Below are 23,185 nucleotides of genomic sequence, written 5' to 3'. Positions count from 1 at the left end.
TTTAAAAGTTGCTCTGATGTCCTTAGTGGACAAACATGTCAACAACCTGAAATAAAGGGATTTATCAATATTTAGTTTCCCTTTCACCGACATATCTTTTAACCAACCCTAGCCCTGATCATTCATACAAAATATATATATTGTTTTAAATGTTAACCCTTTAAATGTTTGTTTACATAATGACACTGTTTAGAGAGACACACACATTTGATTAGTTTCCGTACACTTATTGCTTTAGGTGTTTTAAACATTCTGCTATATCTCAATGATTAGCACAATATTGATTATGATGCATTTTACATTTCTTTGCAGAAAACCTGGAAACTAGCAGGTGTTTGCCCCATAGGTCAAACCTGGGAAAATGGCTCACTCTGGTGGATAATGCTAAAAACTACAACTGTAAAGCAGGGGCTTCAACTTGATAGTGTAACATTAAGGAATGTATGATTTTATGTTGTAAGGAATCCAAAAATGTTAATACATTTCAATGCCGACGTTAACAAAAATCCCCCCTCTAGCGAATTGAAAAAGAATCCATCTGTGACATTTCACTTTGAAAAGATATGAATGTTAACCTCGCGGTGGCGCAAGAGGGAAGGTCATGGAATCACTAAAGTCATTAGGATACTGTGAGGACCATGAATGCCTTTAGAGAATGTCATGGCAATCCATCTGATATCAACTCATAGTGACTACTTCTTCACCATTTCTTTTAAGCAGATGGATAAATGTTTAGATAAACTGGTGTTCCATCTCATTAGATGCAAAGTAACCAATAGCAACTAGCTTCAAAAATCATGGTCATTTTTGTAGATTTTGTGACAAATGCATTTGCTGTTGAGTTGCTGCACATCTTTATATTGAATTGATTTGACCATATCATATACAAATAGAAAACTACTGCTTTAAATATGGGATTTGGTGTGCAGATCTTAATCGCTATAAAAAAGACTCCATGTCGTTACTAACCCTTTGGATAATACTTCTAATAAGCTAAAAAGTGTTGTTATCAACCACCCTTAAAACAGATATCTTTCCTGAGGAGAGCTACATTTTCACATCCCTGTTATACTTTTGGTTGCAATGATCATCGCAGATATGATACAGCAATGATTGTCTGGAATTTGTCTCAGAAGAAACCAACCGTAAGAATCACTCGCAGCTAAATCCCTGAGAAACTTCTCTCGTTCTCTAAACTGCCTCATAAGCTGCTGTCTGACCGGTGATATGCGAGACTGGAGAATCAGTCAATTTAAGATTTTGTATAATACTGCAAACAGGAACAGCAGATCTCTTAATTCTTTGGTGAGCACTGCAGACAGAGGAGATCTGCATTGATAATGAGCTGCTGAAATAGTCTCAGTATTCTTGCTACAGATATAAACATCCCAGCCTTCACTGGGAATATGAACATGATAATGAATATGTTTCACTCCAAAACACCAGAGACAGGCGTAGGGAAAGTCAGCATGGGGGTGTTATTTTTATATTTACATCTCACAAATACCAAACAGGTTGTACTTTGCAAAATAATGACTTATTCTTCCCCATGTCTATACCCTTTTTCAGATTCCAAGGTTAAATAAGAAAACACAATTGGTTCAAACCCAAACAATATGTTCGAACTTCACCCATTCAAATGATGTATGGATATTTGTACAACTTTTCATTTGTTCACAATCAGGAAATGTCTTGCGAGTCTTACTGCAGTGGGTATCTTCATTAAAACTTAAGCCTGTATTTCATTTGCTGACAATCCTGACCTTCCCACTAATTAAAAATGAGAGAGATCTGGATTAGTGCGCACTAAATTATTTTTAGGAGGCTTGACACACTTGAAGAGAAACTTTGTTTGGGATGTTTTACATGCACGAATCTACAGCTTGAATCGAGGCCTTGTTTTACCGTGATGTCTGCAACCTGGAAAGCATTAAATGTTTAATGCCTCCTCCATCTGAGTTGTGGGCCTGTCTATTTAACTAATCTCATATCGGCTGGGCTAAAATTCATTTTCTGATTTGATGTACTACTGGGCCTGATTAATATGTCCACAAACAAATAGATACAGTCACGTCTATTTATCTCTGATGCTTCATACTAACTCTCATATGGTATCACATCGATTTCTTTCTGCAACAAGAGAGACCATCACTCTAGCTTCGATTTAGGCCAATTTCTGAGCACTGCCCTCATTTGCAAACAACTGTCAAGACTCTGCTAAAGTCACATGTTGTTTTTATCGGTTTCCAGACATCAGAGCAGTTTTATTTCTGTGATGTTTTCTTGCCTCACTGACTTCTATAGTTGACATTTCCATCCCTCTCACTCTAAATGGGCACTGCACTGTGAAGGTCATTATGAGCCTGGCCTCCTTAAATGTTTCAGTGAGGACACACATTTATCCATGTCTTGTTTGGACAGATTACCAAACTTGGAAGTGTATCTATGGCAATCTTTGAATATGGATTACTTGAAAACAGGTTCTAAAAAAGTGCTTGGAAGTCGATTTGTTATGAAACCAGCAGACAGAATAATACAGGTATAACATACAATAATAAACCATTAACTATCAACGATGACCATTATCCATTATATTAATAAGATTAATAAAGATGAATGACTTATTTTTGGTTATTTGTATGTTTCAGCTGGTTACCTCCGTGAACCTGGAAACATCTTCAAAAAAGTGGTAAGTGTTGTCAAAACTATACCGGCAATTGTCTTTTAAGGAAACAAACTCTGTCAAAACTGAACTCTTAGCCGATATAAATGGTACAATGATTTGGAAATGTCTTGTTGTACACATGGAAAGCTACATTAGTTAGCCTCTTTCCATTTTATTCACTGTCCTTCAATTTGTTATGGCTTTTGTATGAAAACTTCACATAGCCTTTGTTATGGCAGAGATTTTAACAAGTATCATCACAGGTGTACTTAATAGCCTTAATTGGGGCTGTGGTTAGTGATTATTTACACCTGTTCATTTCCTGCTATGACTCAAAATGTCCGCCCGTTACTGTATATTTTATATACCATGTGTATATTCAGTAACAGGTAACAGCTTCCTCCTGCCTGATGGGCTATGTGTCTTTGAGTACAAACTCAGGTTTGATGTAATCATGGGAATACATTGTAAGTCTGTAGTGATTACCTAGACCATACAGTTTCTGCCAGCAGACAGTATAGGGCGGCATTTAAAGCATCCATCTTCGCTCCTCTTACCTGCCAACTCTCACCACCCCTCAGCGAACACAGGTTCTCCTTACTGGCAGGCAGAGGGGCAGGCAGGATTCCCCTACTCTTGAATGATTTGGGTGTCTTCCTGAATAAAGAATATAAAGCAAGCTTGAGAGAGCAGAGACAGATAGACAAATGGAGAGGGTGAAATTAAGTATGTTTTTGAGGGAATTGACTGGTTTCTAGTCAACTTTCGATTCATTCAAACTCTGAAAAGGAGTTACTGTAGATGGGAATAGTTGGATGTCACTATAATACCACCCCTCCATGTATACACACACCCAAGGAGAGCAGAGAACATTAGTTAATTAAAGATTAATTTTTCAATCTCAAATGCCAAACAGTCTCTGGTCCCTACCTAGTATTTGCGGATGATAACTAATTTGATATATAGATTTAGGAGGTTGTTGTTTGGAGAAAAACCAGGAAATTGAAGGCGTGACATTGGCTTGTGATTGCAATAATACAAATAACACATGTCAAACAAAAAAATTGAAGGCCACTCCAGGGCTGTAACACATTTTTCAGATATGAGTTAGTCAATGAATGATTGTATCCATAAAATGTCCAAAACTATTGAAAAATCCCAATTTCAAGACGGCTATCATCCGTTAAGGATCTTTTTTTTCAGCACGTGAGCAGTATCTCAAGATGCCTGATGTGGTCTGCATTTGCTCAATCTCTCATTTCATTTACAACCATCAAGGATATCATTAACAGACTTTCACTCGTTTTCCCATGTTGCAAAAAAAAAAGAGATATTGAGCAAACAGTCTTAATACCATGATTCAAGTTTTTTTCTAATTGAAATGAATTAGCTCGTGTGATTGAGACTTTGTAATGGTTTTAGTCTCTGTTGAGGGTTTTCTGTGTTCCTGCCCAGAAACCGCAGATGGAAATGAGCAAAGCGCTAAATCTGGCACAACATTATGTTTTCTCTCTTTGAGACTAATGTTATTTTCACCATGGTCCTTGTTGGGTAAATACTCAAAACTAAAATAATCAAGATGAAACATTGCTTCTTTTCCCCAGGCAGCACTTCAAACTTTAATATTTACAGCTTGCTATTGAATAAGATCGAAAAAGATTTAGAAAAACAAGACATTTGTGAAATGAAAAAGCTCCAACTAGGCTTTTTTTGTTTGTTGCAGAAATCAGCCAATGGATAATCAGAAAAGTTGATGATTATGTTTCTGTTTATCTTTTAATAGATTAATCCACAAATGATTTCAGTGCTAGACACCTTTTTGTTCTGAAATATTCCATTGGTTATTTCTGATGTTATCTAGACCTTTTTTTAACAGTGTTTTCCACACAGGGCGTCGGGGTGGTTTTAAGCTCAAACCTTTTAATCTTTGAAATTCAAAGGCAAAGGTTTACTGCATGAGAGTCAGTCAGGTGTATCTTATACTGCATTTAAAATAAACCTGGAGAGATACACAATACCCACAACAAGTCTCTCTGTGCCTCTTGTTGTTTTAGGCGATCCTTTACAGATGCAGTGAAGCAGAGAACAAGAGCAGATGAAACACAGCCAAACTGTATGTGGAAAATGTTTTCTGGCACCGGTATCCTCTGCTCTCCCTTTCTGTCTCTGACATTATGAGGTAGTTATTGTAAGCCAGGCCCATAAGCGATCCCTTGATGCTTGCTGGCACTACACCACTCAGTCTGCTTGTAGCTGCTGTCTTCCTGCCTAGTTTGAAATACCTGCTTCATTGCGCTGTGTAAATTAAAATAAACTATTCTCAGCATAAAGCAAGCCCTATTCTCTGGTGACCGTAAGTTCATTATCATTTTGAGTCCGATTGCAGAACATTAAATCTTGGTGGAGGAGACAGAGCGGCTGATTGGTCCAAACTGGCACACACTGTGGCTGTAACTCCCTGTGGCTCACGCTATAAAGAAATCAGAGAGCTTCAGTAGCGAGGATGCTCTGCGGTGGTTCATCTAGATAAACAAAATGTACTGCCTCAATATGTGTTAGTTTCTCCCCTCATAGGGATCTGTGCCAACTAAGGTGTGGTTATTAAAATTAGCAACCTAAATTCAGGTAGCAGTTGGACATTTTGGGATAAGCCTATTCGCTTTCTTGCAGAGAGTTAGAGAGGAAGATACCATCTTCAGATCTGTCCTGTTTTAAATATGAGCTTTACACAAAGCCAGTAAAACAGCTAGCCTAACTCTATTCAAAGACAATAAAATCCGCCTACTAGCACAATTTAAAGTACAACCATGGTATATTTTGTTTGTTTAATCCATTGCCAAAACTAAAAGTGTACTGGGGTTTATTTTGGGGTCCAATCCTTAGCTGTGCACAGTCACTTCCTGAACTCTCCTCTGGTTGCCTTGCTGCTGCTCAATGTGATGGAATAGTCCACATGCTAAGCTAAGATAAGCTAAGCTAAGTTAAACAACTGCTGACTCCAGATAGATATATATGTTACATACATGACAGCGGGATCTTTAATATATTTGAAAGAAATCTAAGAAGCGTATTTCCCAAACTATCAAACTTCTTTAGGTGGTGTATAAAACCTGTTGAAGTCCCAACTTTTACTTCCTGTCTCTCCAGTTGCTGTGCTGCTGCTGGTTTAAGTGTCGGTTTTACATTAACAGACTATAGGGACAGATCTGCAGAGGCAGAAAATGTTTAAGACTGCTCTGCCCGTTGGAAAATGACTCTGACAGGCTGCAGAGTTGAAATATGGACCTTGACAGGTCGGCCTATTGTATGTGCCTCAGGGAAACCCATCACCTGTCGGGGGCTAAATGACTATAGGCTGATGTGTTGGCCATGTTTGTTGCCTCTCAGTTCCTTGTTTGGATATTGAAATGAACAATCTTTCCTCTCTGGAGTCACATGAGACTGACAGCTGCAGAGAGGGAATGTGTGACAGCGATGAAGGCTTTAACCATCTCCCCCCCTCCTCCGCCTCATCTTCTCCCTGTCCGTCCTCCTCCTGTGTGGTGCGAAAGCATTGTGGATGTAATTGCTTTCAAGACTGGCTTAGGCTCAGGACGAAGGATCTTTCTGCCGTGATCTGTTAAGCCTATTACATACTTGTTGCGTGAAGACACACAATCCTGCCCGAGTGTGAGAGCCAGTCTGTGCCACTTGCTTTGGCATCACCACATCCAGTCTGTGCTGTAGTGTATTTTCTCTTTTTGTTCTGTGGATCATTAGCACTTCAATACACAAAAGACGATTCAATAAATTCAGAAGGATTTTGATTTTCAGAACCGATCGCTTGTGGCAATAGTCTAACTGGGAAAGGCAAACTACTAGAACTGGTTGAATGGAAATTTGGCTCTCAGCATCTCGACTTTCATTGCCAGTATTCATTTGGATCTCATGTGAACATTAAACCCTTCACATGAAATGGGTAACGAGTTAACTGCAGAATTGTTAGTGTGACATTTTTAATTAAATGTGTTAGAAGTATGTTCAGTATCAGCTCTGAAGCTAACAGATGTAGATCATATGATTCAGGGAGTGGGTATTATGGGAAACAAAAAGTACCGGTCTGATGAATGATCTGTTGTGATCAAATCTGGTGATAGAAAAAAAGTTGTTTGGGCGGCTTTGAACAGAAGCCTGCTGGTTAAAACCTGGCAGTTTTCCTTTCCTAGACAGCTGTTCTGATGACAGATTGGCTGATATTTAAGGACTAAACAACTTCTTACCTGAGATAAAAAGGAACCTGACACTACACAAACTATCCTGAACTACCTGTTATTAGAATCCTGAAATATCTTATCCATTTAATACCTTGTGCCCTTACACATTTTATGCCCTCTTCATGTAAGGCAATTTACAGTTAAATGCTGAGACTGGTGAAGAGGCTGCAGGAATGTCAATTTAACTTTTTCCTCTTCCAGTGAAGTACTGTTGGGGAGAGCCAGCGTTGAAGTGCATTAAAGTGCAATAAGCCTGGCTTGTGTTACAAAGCGCTGTGAGCGATGACCATCGTAGATTAAACACAAGAAGGTTTGGTTTGTTTTAGTGCAGTGATATTAGTTTGTTGTTCTCAACATGTGTTTCTCTATATTTGGTCCTTTTTCTCTGATGTATAACACAGGAAGCCTCGGGATATGTGACCCGAATGTCACAAACTGAACCCTTGTATTGGAAAATAGAGGGATATGGTCCCCAATATATTTTTTTTTACGGAGATTCAGGGTCTTAAAATGATACCCAAATCTCTTGGTAGAAAGCATGCTGCTGTTTGTGCATGAACATGATTGGACAGATTGCTAAACAGATAAAAATCATGCATATCATTTAGCCCTTTAATAATATAGCCTGCTGCTGGGGACTGTAAGCAGTGCCAAATATGTTTACTCGCTGGGCAGTGTGCATATCATTTACCTGAAATTGACTCCTCTCTTGCCAGACAGTGTTTGTGTGTGTGTGGGTGTATGTGGCAGTCGGCATATGTGGAGGAGGCGCTTCTGTTTGTGTTGTTGAACCCGTGTCATAGGATTAAACAAGGTATCCTGCAGAGTTTTGCATCTGTTGTTTAAGTCGTATTCAGTGTGTGCAGAACAGTGGAAAGATAATATCAAGTGGAAATGGCTGCTGGCGAAATTCTTCGGCTGCTCCTCATTTATTATGGAGAAAGACGAGAAGTGTTTTATGACTTTTTCCTTGCAAATGTGTAAATAATACAGGAGGTTGGGAGGACGGCTCTCAAAGTTAATTTACAGTATGCCTGCAATCTGTTGTACTTCACAATTTTGACTGTTCTTTGAATCCTTATGTGATGTTAACCCGCATAACTTCCTATACGTTTCCAGATTTGAATAACTGCGAAGCGGAGGGAGATGGTCCTGTTGGTGTCTCGCCTGATTGATGGTATCTAGATACAGACAGAAACTTGTACATCCTTATTATATATGATTTCTAGCATTGTCAACAAACACTGGTGCAATGCAGCACAACTGTTAACAATATTTCCCCCCTTGCTGCTGTGCCATTTCTTTACATTTGACCACATAACAAAATACAGATGGATAAACAAAGTCTACAGTAATTACATACGAATAATAACTTTAAAAGGGATTTAAGTCCGTCTGGTTTTAGCTACTGAACAGGCCAGAAGATATTCTGAATTTGAATTAAAATATATTTGATTTAGAGTGGTGTTACCTTAATTTGAACTGATCATTTTTCGATATTTCATTATTTAAAGTACATGCAAGGCGGAGAGAGATGAAGATGACAGAATGACCTTAAGCGTGTCCGTTCACTTTGCAGAGCTGATTGAGGAGTTTACGACCCCTCTAAACTCTGACGACACGTCATTAAAATGATAATTGTATTTTAGATCAAGTCTTTGTAGCACTCCTCGGTAGCACATCATTCATACGAGATATTGTACTCTGACTGTTCTCAGAAAGTGTCATAAATTCATTGTCCTTATTTCCACCGGTTGCTTCTGTTGGACCTGATAGGTCATTGTGTCGGAGGCAATCAAGAATTCACACTCTCCCGATGTAGCACCGTCTTACTTCTGAATTTAGATTCTCTTTCTGCCTGTGGATCAAAGGTTCAGGCTGAGACGGGATTATTCAGCAGGGAAAGGTATGACTAAAGAATCTGAGTCCTTGAACCTAAGCCAAGAAGGGGATTTTCCATCTCACACTAATTAGGGTCGCAGAGGAAGGCTCTCTTTAAATGTCTGCCACGCCACAGATTAGACGTCTACTCATCATTTAATTGTTAGCAGCGTTATATCACTTGACAGGGCAGCTCGATTGCACCTGGGATTTTATAGCTTTGATGATCCTTTCATGATCCTACCATCCTGTGATCATTTAAGCTGGACTCCCCCCCCACCCCCCCCCCCCCGACCCCCCCACCCGTCTATCAACCTTTCATACTTCCATTGCACATTTGCAAATGATCCATTAGGTTTTTTAACTGCTCACTTCTTCACTCAATTCAGTGTTCATTGCTTTTGCAGCAATAAAATGTCATTACAGGCTTTCGCCTCAGGTGAGTGCTGGATATACGCTCACAAGCTCTGCACCCCTAAAACGAGATTTCAGTCTGAATAGTTTTCCGAAGCACTGCGAGGTCCTTCCTGATGCTGAAAGAAGCGTCTCTACTTTGACAGGTGGGTCAGGCCATGTTTTCTCAGTGATTTCTCGGTTGTTTTGTACCGCAGCAGGGTTTTGTTTACCTTCCATGTTTGATAACCCCGAGCCACATATTGCAATGACACTGAACCTGTTCAGATCACTGCAGTCCAATATAAAAATATCACTTTCATATCTGCTGTTTGCTGTTAACAGGAGCAGGCTTTCTACAGTACCTGTGTCTCCTCGCTGGATCAATTACAGAACATGCCAGTCATCATGTTGTGAAGAAGACATCATACAAGGCTGTATGAATCCAACACGTATCAGGAATGCAATCATTTCCTTTGAGGCTGTGCTCATTAAGCAATTATACTAGCAGATCACCATTTTATAAAACAAGTTAGAAGAATTTGGTTTTTGATTTTAATTTAATAGATCATTTGGCCTCCAGGTTTGCCCATTTTAAAAATTTAAACTGTGGGCTCATAGTCATAGATTTGTCTTTTGTATTTCATCTATCATAAAACAGCAAATAAGGAAAATGTAATGTGTTGTTGTTAGGTCTTGACAATATAGCCCAAAAAATGTTACTCCAATATATGTATATATTAATCCATGGATTCAACGACTACTCTTTTTGGTGAAACTCTAATAATATTGTCAATTTATTATATAAAACATGTACCAATAAAGTTGTCTCTGGTTCTTATCGGTACTTAGATATTGATACAGTGGTAGAAAACAGGACTGTGGGGAACATGAAAGGAAACGAGAAGTTGATTATGCAATTTATAAGAATAAACACCAGTGTTCCCTGTAGTCTTGTTTTCTTACACTGTCAAGTACCAGTAGGAAGTGGCGTGTATTTTATTGGTAGTAATTAATAAAACAGAATAACAAATTAAATCTCAGGCTGTATTTTAAACAGCTTTCCACTTTTGTCTTTTCATCTCTCTCAAACTTCCTCTGCGGTCTGAATTCTCGAGGTTTGCCTCTGAGCCAGTGGGTTGAACTTTCCGATATAAAGAGCAGAGCAAAGGTGATTCATGGGTTTTCACACCTGCAGCACACATTAGCAGGACCAGGGTTCAATTACGCACAGTGGTGGTCGTGGGCGCTGTTATAATGAGGGTCAGCGGGGCAAGGCATGGACGGCTCTCCGAACGGCTGCCGCTGCAGTGGACCTCGACATGAGATCTGCCATGGAGCGGAGAAAAAGGTTGTCGCCGTTGGTTTAACATTGAGTGACAATACGACTTCACCTGTTCAGCATACTGCAAATTGGATTTGCCATTACACAACTGTCAGTCAGACCTGTCCTATTCACTTCTTCTTGATGATGATTTTCACTTCCATGTCATTATCTGGTTCCCATGTGCCTAAGTTCTGTCTGGTTTTGCTTATTATTTGTTTGCTTAGTTAATTGCTCAGCCTAGCTTTAGCCCCCCCATTTTCATTACTCTACAGATTTCCTATAAACGTGCTAATCTCAGTGTGGGCTGTTGCTCAATTAATGTCAAACAGCTCACAGGAGAAATGTCTACAGTAGTGCTCTAAACATCATGAACCTGATGTGTTATTATTGAATTGCCGGCCCTCTCATGTTCTCTCACACTGTGCTGTGCCGGAGTGCTATTCCACTGATCAATAGCATTCCTAACTATGAAGGGTAGAGTAGCTCTAGCTAGCCTCCACCTTGAAAAAAGCCCATTCTTATCTACCTACCTACAGATAAATGGGCCGATGTAGCGTGGTATATTTCTATACATTGCAGGTATCATTAGAGGTGAGTCGTGTGTGCAGCGTGGAGTCAGTTGGGAAAAACATGAGAAGAAGATAAAGAGGAAGGTTATTAAAAGAAGCTCCGGTGCAGGAATGCGGTAGAGGATGACGAATGGATAAAGATTTAAAGCCGGCACAGAAAAGAAGGGGGTTTCTGTTAGTCACAGATTCAGACTGAGCCACTGATTCTGCTCCCTGGTGGCTTCTGCTTGATCTGCTTGATCTCAGATGTGCTAATGGTGTTAAGGTGTGGTACTCTATCCCTATCTTTATTCAAAAGCAGGAAAACAAGCTCCGTATGGAGGCTGGATCTGCTGATTGCCAATGTAATTAGTGGTTCTAATGATTGTGTTGCTTAATGGACCGGGAAGGATGTGTCTTAGGGAGTAAAGTAAGATAAAAAATGTCTCATTCATAGAACCTAAACTACTTCTTTAGATGTCTTCATGCTGGTCTTGCGACTAAAATGTCATGCTGCACTGTGTGTCCAAACGGTGTCCCAGTTATACGGTTTTATCTATGTTTAAAAAGCCATTATCTAATCTAGCCCCAATAGAATTATGGAATTCTTGCTTATTGCTGGGTGTGGCTGGCTCTCCATTGATTTTCATGAGAGATTTCGGACCAGAATGACTTGTTTACTCTGGCATTTAAGGGATGTAACTAAGTCATGGCAGGTGTGTTTGCTCAGGATCCAAAATGTTGAAGTGGTGTTGACATTTTGTTTCTTAAAAAAGAATAAAAGGATTTTGAAATGACCTTATGCTAAAATAACTCATGAATGGTCTCCAATACTCTGTAACAAGAATGATTATTACAATCCAGTATACCAGTGGGCATTAATGGCGCACAGTAAACACTTGACCTGCACATTTGCCAGTGGAGAAAAAAGATGATGGTCACAATTTGATGAAGAAACAGTGAATAGAGGTGAAGGAGTTGGTTTATTTAAGGCCTGATTGACTGAACTCTTTTATGCCTGTGTGGTTCTCCACATAGTGTGCTACTAGAGAAGAGAAGCCGCTACTCCTGATCAAAGCGTGACTGAGATGGGCATGTTGTCTGTAATGTTTTTTTTCTTTTTCCCATTTGTGCATATTTGATGTTTCCCGTCACAAACCAGAGAGTGAAGCACTGTTGTCTTTAGCTCCTGAATGCGTAAGAACTGAGCCTCAGAGTGATTCACAGATGAAAGCTGTCGGTGCCGTCCTCTCCATTCAGGGAGCCTTGAGAATAATATTGCATCAGAAAACCCTTTGTGACAAAAGGAAAAAAAGCTTCTGAGTGTGAATAGTCTTCAGATGAAGTGTAATATGGAAACAAGGAAAAGGAGGTGAATTTCTCTACCTGGATAATAATCATGAAAAAAGTTTATGTAAGATAATGACTCATCTTTGTGTTCATATAACATAATGGTGGATAATCAGCGTAGGTGTGTGGGTGAAGAATGAATACATTCAAGTGATTTTTTAACCAAGTAACCATCACGTTAACTCTGCTACTGTTTCTGTACTGATCAGAGCGTTAAATGTCAGAGGCACAGGATACATAGGGTTTTGTTCATTTAGAGCGATCAGTTGATTCACAGTTAATCAGCAGGCACCTTAATGATTGGATATCAGTGATCTTCACAGAAGAATACATAGTTCCAAGTTCCCAAATGTAAGCAACTAATGCTTTTGTTGGTCATGTATGATCTCAAACCCTTACGTTTTGGAATTTGTGATGTTGGTTGGGTTACAATTTCAATATGTTTGCCTATAACAACATGTTCCTTAGTCGCAGCCAAAGTGTTCCTGTATTTGTATGTTTGCTGAATTGAATCCGTCCAGTTTTGTTTACAGGACAGCCTTCTTGTGCCAAATGGGAACTGGTTAGCTCTTGTCAAGCCGGATGAAAAACGCCTTGTGTGTCAGTGGTTACAGTTGTGACATCAGGACAACATAAGACCAAAGACGAAGTATGCACTCAACATAATATTCAATTTAACAAAAGAAGATAACCCTTTAAAACCTTCCTGTTTAGACTTTAACACCTGGCTTGGGTACTCTTCCCATACATTATGGGACAGTCAACATGCATGTTTTAAGTTAGCTTCTCTTGTAATAAGAGACCAGCTCACCTGTTAAATGTGTTCCCACTGATTCAAGCATATTTCTTCTCTCCTGCTAACGCAAAATGCTTCTACACATGCATGGACACGTTTGCATTTACTTACTCACTCACTTACTCACCAGCCCATGCCGTGGCTTTAATTATCTTCATCGTTTGGATGACTTGCCCCTCACTGTTCCAGTCACTGACGCACTCTCTGCAAGTCTAAGGCTGACCGCTTTAGTCATCAGGTCTATCACTCAAATGGTTAAAGAGCATGTTTAAAAGAGGTCTCCATAAAAGGGATTTTCCTGGTCATGTTTGGTCACCGGTGTCATTGACGCCTCACTCGCATGCACACTCCAACATAATATAGACTTCTGTATTTCTCTTAAAACCAAAGACAGTCCGACCTGATTCATTTGTTCACCAATGCTGTTTTTCAAAGTAAGATAACACAATGGATTTAGTTGTTGGAACACATATTATTTTTTTATGAGTCATCTATTGAACAGCCATGTGGCCCCCCCCCTCCCCAAGGACACTGCTCTTTTATGTGCGTTTGTTTTTAAAATCTCCCGTGTCTTTGTGCATGCTTTAGTGGGTGTCAGTGTGATTCATTGTGTACCAACTCCCTCTCATCTGCAGACTCATTTGTTAGAGCTCAGCACCCATTTGTTATTAAGAGAGTGTGAGAGAGCAGTATAAAGGAATACACGTTCGCACGGCGAGGATTGATGATGGGCACAATGCGGTGTTTATTAGCACCGTTGTTTAATGTGTGCACCCTAGAACTGTGATGCCATGTGTTTGAATGTGAAGCGTTTCCTGCCTTGTGTGTTTCATAAAATGAGGCTTACATTACAGAAGAGGATTTCTAATGAGCCTTTTTTGGGAGATGGGTTGTTGAGCACATTGTCACTGGTCCCATTGTGAAGGCCTATTGCGTGTTTGTGGTCATGGATTCAGATCTACTGATACCTTTTTGTAAAGTAGTCGCTGAATGTTTTAACAATAGTAAATAAAGCACTGAAAGGGGAATATTTAGATATAAATAAAGGAGGGTTCAGGATGTCACAACAGCTGTGCAAATTAATTTATATTTAATACGTTTTCATAGCTAGCTGTCCCATATTGTTAAATATTCATGCCGGTAAAGAATCACCCAAGCATTCAAGTTAAGGATTTTAAGTGTTTGTAAACTACGTAACTGTAAACTTTTCTGTGCAATACTCTCAAATTAAGCTGTGTATTGCAAAAAAAATGGCAAACATGATACAGGGGTTGCATTTAAATGAAATATATTAAACAATATATCATTTTCAATAAATTGTCCACAGAATAAAGATCAGATCTGCATAAAAATTGGGTACAAATGTTTACTTTTTCATGCTGTTTGGGCAGTTACAGTCCCTGTCCGCCATAAAACTTCACATGTAAAGTATTACTCAAAAAAATGTTTGAAACTATACAGTAATATCTATCACTATATTACAATAACTGTAACAGGAAAATATCAAGATGTTGTGCTGCTTTGCCTTATTTTTTAGATAATACTTATCACAGCTAGTGGCTTTCTGTTTACATCACGTGGCTGTGGATGTTTTTTCATAACTCTGTGATTGATGAAAGTGAATTAGCTGTGAGGCAATTTAGTATTGAATAAGCTGAAAGGAAGCCGGGTTAGCGGGGGTCAATCTTGTTAGCATTTTGCATTATACACATCAAAGCTGAGCTAAAAGCAAGTGCATGTTCTCATTACAGCAGCAGCAGGCTGTTGGTTGAAATTTGTTGCTGTTTGTGGAAAGAGAGGAGGATAAAACAGAGAGGAATGTTTAAGCAACATGCCTCCTTTTGGATATCTGTCTGATTGAACAAACTGCGGGATGTGATCCTTTCTTGACCAACTTGCAATACTGTTTCATTATTGTTAAAAAGAAACAGAATATAGCGCACAATAACTGATGTGATGTACGTTGTGAAATATAATATAAATTCTCTTCAGGTTTACTTTATGAACAGGTTGTAGAATATTGTTATATCACTAACGAGTTGAGTAAATGATCATCATTGCTTCTCATATACTTAGTAGATATTGTAGTTGTGAATATTTTCCTCTGCTTAACCTTGGATTTGTCTTTCTACCATCACTGCTTTTCTCTCCGAACACCATATACTTAACAAAGACATTTCTTTGCTTGTATTGCTTGTTCCCTTTATCTATTTGTGGTTGCACATTCATTTGATCTTTATTCAGGTTCCCCTTTGTGGTTAGACTCAGACGGAAAATCTGTAGGAGGATTTGTTTCTACTTTTTTATTCATCAGCTCTGCAATAAATGGATTGAGTTTCCCCTGCACACTATTCTCTGTGGCTGGTATAGTGCTTAGGAACGCTTCCAAACAAAGAGGCCAGTGAAACCAGTCTCTTGTCAGCTCTATTGCAGCAGTTTTAATCACCTATTACCCTAAAAGTGACCATTATGTAACGTAGTGATGAGCTTGACCCGTCACGGTTGATAGACAGACCTTGGATTACAACCTGGCCCCGCCATACTGGCTGCAGCCAATGTCCTGGGATTATAGTAAACCACTGCTCTGCCAATATCGCACACAGGATTAGGTGCTAACACATTTTTATGTTGGGACAGGAAAACCAATACACAACTCAAAGACTGTTTGTATATTCACACTTTAAGTATCTGATGCAAACAGTCTGTGTTTATCCCGTATAGCTGCTCCGGCTTTGTTAGAACTTAACCTTAACAAACCATTACTTTTTATTTTGAATACCACCAATTTGTCTCTCGCTCCATCATTTTTTAACAGCGTAACTTTACAAGCGCGTCTAACCATCTTATTGTTTAGTATTTATTACATCCAATATCCTCCGCAGCTGTCATATCAGATGCTGCAAAATACAATTTTAAATTCCCAACACTGACTCATCTTAGCATGGAGCAGCAGCCGCGCTGTCACCCGTGTGTGAGCGTATGAGTCACTGTGAAATCTTTGAAATCCATGTTTTATTAGAGAAAGAATCCGACTGTAATCATTGAGATACATCAAACATCTCATTGCGAAATATGTGAATGCAAACAATCAATACTAACAGCTATGTGTGACCTGAAGCAAACACCAAGGGCAAGGCTTAAAGTCAGCTCGTAACAGTGTTTTAGGTTCAAAGTATTGATTAAAAGTAAAGATCAAAAGGAAAGGAAAGGAAAGGGCATGCCTTGATTTGAGATGCCTGAGCTTTAAGTGCTACATCTTGCAACAGACAGGAGTGAAGGTCGTTTCTCTTTCTCAAGACTTTGCAGTCAGATGAAAGTATTTTAATTTAAATTCTATTACTGCAATTTGAAGAACCTAGAATCTGAGTTGCTGCAGCAGGCTTGAGTTCATGACAGGACAAATAATCCGAGTGAAACCAAAAGCAGCTCCATTTACAGGAATACCATCATTTATTTGATTATTCCAAGTGCAAATAAATAGACATTTTTGCCAATATGCCAGAGTTAACCATATTAGCCATAATATGAGATAACAAGTCGAGAACATCATTGAAAGCAGGCAACATAGAGGCTCACAATACAGGAATTCATATAATGACGGGTCTTTGATGCTGAATAGAAAATAAAAAGCCTTCAACTGGCTTGGTGGTCAAAAGAAAAAGACATGTTTTGAGTAGTGATCAACTTTGTGGAAATATTCTCATGGAGCACGAGTAAATTCGGAGACCTTTTGGATCGATGTCCCGTCAGAGAAGTCAGTTATTTCATCGTGGTAAACAAGCACTGTTCTCTTTGTTTTGGTATCACAGATGTCTCTGACCCACTGTGTGTTGTTGTTTTTAATCTCAGTATGCCAGATGAAATGCAGGCAGTGCCGGCCAAAACACAAGAAGTGCTCGCTTGTTGACGGGACTTTTTGGATTATACCTGTTGTTATTAAATCCCAAACTGTGTGCCACAGCAGAGATTTGGATATTTCTTAACTCGTCAACTGCATTCTGATGTGCTGGTCACACAGGGGACTTCCTCCCATAAACAGGAAGGATAATGACTTTCAAAATAATAAAAATGGTGCATTTAATCTTAGAGCTGTGAACCGTGACAATACAAATACACTCAGAAAAATACACATTTAAGAGGTTACGCTCTGATCCCACATTATGGCACCAGTATGAACATCACAGCTGAAACACACAGCCTGTTGGGAATGATAGACATTAGTCTGCACAAAAAGAGTCCAGGTACTATACTGTGGGCGAAAGCTGTATTTATGTTATTAAATGCACATATTATGTATATTATACAGCTTTTAGCAACACTATCACGGTTTTTATAAGTAAAAAGGTCATCAAGTGATCAAGGGGACTGCAACTAATAATCCTTTTATCATTCATGCATATGCTCATAATTACAATACAATCTCCATGAAGTCTCCAAAGCATGATATCTTAAAGGTGCCATAGAATGGAAAACTGTATTTACCTTGGCATAGTTGAATAAGGAGAGTTCGGTACATTGAGCTGACATACCGTGAACCTCAAACACCATTGTTTCCTCCTTCACGAGCAAATCATAAATATCACCGCGGTAAAACGGGCAAATTACAACAATCCCTGTGTGTTACGTAACACACGGTAGTCCAGCCCCAACATGTGCATACACCAGCTGCTGGAAACACTAAGGCTAACACTTACCACTCCGTAACGTTGCTCTCCAATCTCCGACCAACTGGCTGTTCTTCAAATGCATCGGTTTCCTCCTCTGAGAAAGGCTCAAACATGTAGGGTTGGATGCCAATAGCCTCCATGGTTCATCTCTCACAGTTTCACGAACTTCACTTACTTCTGTTGGCTCTGAGGCAGCCATGGATTGCTCCCTGTAAACCAGCCAATCAGAGCAGAGCTTGTCATAATTATTTAATTGAGCCCCCAAATAAGGCAATTCAGCTTGTTTCATTCTAGGACCAAACCATAGGATTGTAAATGGGCCTGTAAAACCGCATCTGGAGGAGCCTAAACTCACCTATATTTCATACTTTTATTCTTGTTTAATACATTTAATTATCTGACAATCAAGAAAAAGTTAAATGGTTTAATGGTTTAATCTCTACTTGGGTAGTTTTTATAAAATAATGTCAGTTTTTTTCTCCACACTGTCAGTGAACATACTGTTCATCTCTTGCCATTAAATAGCTGCTTAGAGAATAACAGGTAAATGTTTTGTAAAAGACCATTTCTGGACTGCTGCCTACTGTATGACTGAAGTTGTTGTAGGCTAATGAAGCTGTGGATCCTCCTGAGAGATGTGATAATACTTGACAGGGCCCTGCTGTTAATGCAGTTATCTGGCAGTGAAAGTCACCTTGAACACCTAAGCACTGTAAAAATATACCTTATGCTATATTTACATAACTTCATGTGCGGGAGTGGACACACATAGGCATACATCTTCCCTAAAGGCCTGTTTCTGGATCATTAGTCCACTCTCCTGTCACAGAGGGAACCTAATTGCATTGAAACATGTTTTGTCCAACAGCCACACGCTGTATTCCACACAACTCGGGAGCACGGCGAGGCCACACTCCCAGCTTTATTAACATTTTTTGACAAAGCCACTTGCCCTGAAAGGAAGACCCAGACAGAGGTTGCAGTAGGAAAGGGCAAAACTGAGTGTATGAGTTTTATTAGAGGATACTGCACTTTTTTAATATGCTTAAAGGTTAGACAAAGTAAATGGTGGACTTCGGTTATCCTGCAGGCCCAGAGAAACATTTTATCCCCGTCTCCTTTATTCTACAGAGAGCTTCTATAACCTCTCCTCTGCTCCTGCCACATGTCCTTGTATATAGTACAATCTGCTAATTCTGTTTTCCCTTTGACACTTAAAGTCCAACCCGAAAATCAACTGTTTCCTATTATACTTTACTGAACGTATCATGTGGTGTGCTGTAGCACTCAGTTAATGAGCTATGTTATTTGCATCCATTTTCAATTTACATACACATGCAGGAAAATGACAAAATACCTCTGTTTTTTCCTCAAGTCATTAGCAGAGCAGTGCTCACAGTGAGAGCTGACACTGGGTCACTTATGAGCTTTCAGTACTCCATGGTATCAGCAATTAATTGAAGACAGATTATATCTTGGACTCAATATAATGGCTGTTGTCCATTAGTGTAATGATGATCCTCCATGTAGTCTCCAGTGTCAATTAGCGGGACATGATCTACTTGGTCTATTTACACATAAATGGATCTTTTTTTTTTAACACCCAGCAGTAATTAAAAGCAACTTTTAATGTTTGAGCAGGAAGATAAATCAGTCATAATGTCCTCAAACCCTAGAGACACTCCTCGTCCATTTTACTTTTAAACACTGTAATTACTGTAGCTTAGAGTGGTTGCTTTTGTAATGATGCTTTCTCTTTAACTCCTACTTTTACAAATTACAATCATGACACTTTTCTTTTTATCATCACAACTACAGCTGACGAGCATTACATTGACTGAAGGGATACCACGTGGTATTTGTCGAGTTAATTTTTTCCTTTTTTTATTCTTATTTGAATGCACGCCTCACTCAAAGAGTAGTTTCGAAAAATACACGTGTTTGCTTTGTCTCGTTTTTGTACGGATTGGACCTTTGGACACAGCCAGGCTATCTGCTTGCCCTTGTTTCCAGTCTTTATGCTAAGGTAAGCTAACCTGCAACAGTCTTATGGTACATATTAAGTGGGGTTTCTCTTCTCATCTAAATAATAAAGCAAACAACCATCTATCAAACTGTAGAACTACTACTTAAAGAACTTCTTTATTTAGAGTAGAAGCCGATGAGTGTGACCCAAAACATTTTTATGAATTTGTTATTTGTAGCTGCCTCGTATATTTCAGTTTGTAGTGCAATCATCATCAGTTAAATCTACTCAGTGATCCATATTTATAGTTTTTTCAAGTATAGATACAAAACAACAACAAGACAACAAGTGTTTTTTTTTATATTTGGAAATAAAGAAAACACAACAGGACATATACAAATACATTTCAAGCAAAGGAAGGCTGGCTCATCATACGAGTCTACTTCTACGAGAGAAAGCATTTTTAACGACTCAATTATGTTTTTGTTCTATCAATATCCCAACTACACGACACGACCACTCCAAATCAGGCTTTGTTTGTCATAGTTACACCCAAACACGATGAGTATTTGAGCACGCGGCATGATGACAATGTGGGTGTGGGCAAAAAGCCAAATAATATGATGAAGGGTTGAAGAGGAGGAGGAGAAAGAGGAGGCGAGTTGTAAAAAGTTAAAGTTGTGATACACACACACACACACAGTATGCAGGTTGCTCATTAAATGTGCCACGGGGAGTTGATGTGTGAGCGCTGCAGTGCTGTGCTGCAGAATGAGGAGGATCGCTGGGACAGTCGGTGCCAGAGCAATGTTCTGTACCAGGTGAAGCAAATGACTGTTCTATTATAGTCTCTCCGTCAGACACGACTATATTCGGGAAGGCGCAATGCTTTTTAGTTTTATCCTCTAGAGACTTTTGCAACTCTGTACCGGCAGTTGCTCCACAAACAGCATAACTTGTTGCAGCCCCAGTTTATAGACTGAACAATTAATCCAAACAATAGTTAGTCGATAAATATGACTGAAATTAATTGTTAGTAAAGGCAAAATATCGCTCAGTCTACTTTAAGGAATGCATTTTGTGCCTTGAAATGAAAGGTTTTATGGCATGATCTAATCATTTCTATAAAATGACTCCTTAAAAGCCAGGTTACATTTATTCCAAGAGGATTAGTCACTCTTCGTTGTCTTTTGCAGCCTGTATAAGTACTGCCCCTTATCATGTGTCGTATAAAGTAAAATAATATGCGTCATTTTAGAAATTAGTATTGTAATTGTGTCCAATAAGCAAGGAATACATTTCATAGTTACCCAACTTCAATGTACCCTAAGGTGCTTTCCAATGAAATACTTCAGCGTTTGTATCCATACTTCATGAATATCCTTGGAAACACATTGACTTGTTAGTCTGAGTTTACCAAACAAATACTATAGAAAAAAAACTAATTAAACTCCCCCCCCAAAAAAACTCTGTTGATTAAATCAGCCAAGGGTGTTGCTGTTGTGTTCACTCTTCCACCTTCTGTCGAGTGCATGTAACACCTGTGTCTTGTGTTGACAGTTTGTTTTAGTGAAAGGCGCTCGGAGAACCCAGAGCTACTCTCGGAGCCTCGGAGGTCATGGATTATTCATGGAGTTTGGAGTGAGGTGACGCATTCCCATTGTGCGCGCCTCATGTCCCAGAGACCGTGACAGCGGCTGTAGCATCAGGTCGGCAGACAGAGCTTTCGAGGTTCACTGGAATGATATAGTGACGGATGCCAGTGACGACCGATAATACAGTGACCTCTAAGCCTGTCGTTTTATGTGTTCATTACTCTTTGATTTTGCTTTAAAGGCATTTTAACTGACGTGTCAAACCGAGGAAGAGATTCTTTTGGTTTAATTGGTAGTTTTGGAACCGTACCAAATCATTGGTCGATAGAGCCACTGGCCCTTCTCGTTTTCCAGTCCTTCTATTGTCCCCCAATAATAAGCCACCTATGTTTACCTCTGCTGCTGACAGACTGTCTACCCCTCCTTTAATTTATTTCAGCAGGAAGAGGGAGATGTATTTCTGAAATAAAAAGGTGGTTTATTTTGTCGTGGATTTTCCATGGGTTGAAGTGATGAAATAATCCTGTAATTTCTGTACCATTGTTGGTAGATACAGTTGATTTATTTTGAGTCAACAAACCATTACCAATAACATGCTTATTGTTCCCAAAGACACTTTGACACCTCATGACCACCTCGTCACGTCTAATAAGTAAAAAAGTGAAAGCGTCACACAGAGAACCCACATTTTCTGTACACAAACTGTCCTGTTATGCCCAGTTAATAGGCAGTTTTTCAAGCTCACCATGTGTGTTCCCAGTGAAGGGAATCTCTTCGCGTGAGATATTCAATTATTTTGTCGTCATTTTTATGTGTGACTCACACAACATCTTAGAAAACTACGTAGGTGTTTTTTGCTTGGAACAAAACAAAGAAAACTAAATGGAAATAACAAAGCTGGTGCCCTTTGTTTAGCGATTATTCAAACAACAGACTTCAGTAAAGAAGAAATAAAATGAACCTATTAAGAAATGTTATTTTAGGATTAATTATATTTCAACTTTTGAGCTGTCTTAAAATGAAATCCTTTTTCATGTTATATATTCTATCGTTTTTCTCACAGATATTGCTCTGCTCAGAGTTAGACCTCCCACAATAGTGGTAACCTTGTGGGAAAACAGCAAAACGTGTATAAAGCCTTACACATTTATTAGGTATTTGCTCAAAACACATATAGACTTTTCAACTATTTTCAGGTGTACTCCTGATAATACAGATGGCCCAGGTGTCTGTAATTCCCTTGGTTCTTGAACGTGTGTGTGCCTGCGTTCACTTGCCACTTCTCTCCTTCTAATGAGGAAGAGGGTCTTTGAACACAAACACACTGTATGTCTGGCAGAGAGCGGTCATGGTGATCCTGTGGGAAACTGGATGCTTCTTGCCAAGGTCAGCTGTAATATTCCACTCTGCCAGGTCAGAGGAGACCTAATGGACTCCACCAGGGGTTACAGGGCTTCCTCATGTTCTGACAGTCTTTTTGTCCTTTTGCTTTTGTTAATATACTGCCTACAGACTTTTTAAACCCTTGACACATTGTGACAGGATCAATTTGAGACATGCTGGAGCTATACATCTGGGGGTCTCCTCATCGAGCTCTTCCTTCTCCAGCTTTTGTGCACTGTAATCTCCCAGCTCTCCTTCACAGCCATGTCTTTTTCTTTTGTAATGAAGTCTGTCACTTCCAGTGTTCCTCCTCTACCGTGAGCAGGTCCTCTTTCTCTCCCTTTCAATTTCTCTGACTCAG

This window comes from Eleginops maclovinus, chromosome 16 (genome assembly GCF_036324505.1).
Source record: "Eleginops maclovinus isolate JMC-PN-2008 ecotype Puerto Natales chromosome 16, JC_Emac_rtc_rv5, whole genome shotgun sequence".
Taxonomy (NCBI): Eukaryota; Metazoa; Chordata; class Actinopteri; order Perciformes; family Eleginopidae; genus Eleginops; species Eleginops maclovinus.
Note: the sequence above shows the minus strand (reverse complement) of the source record.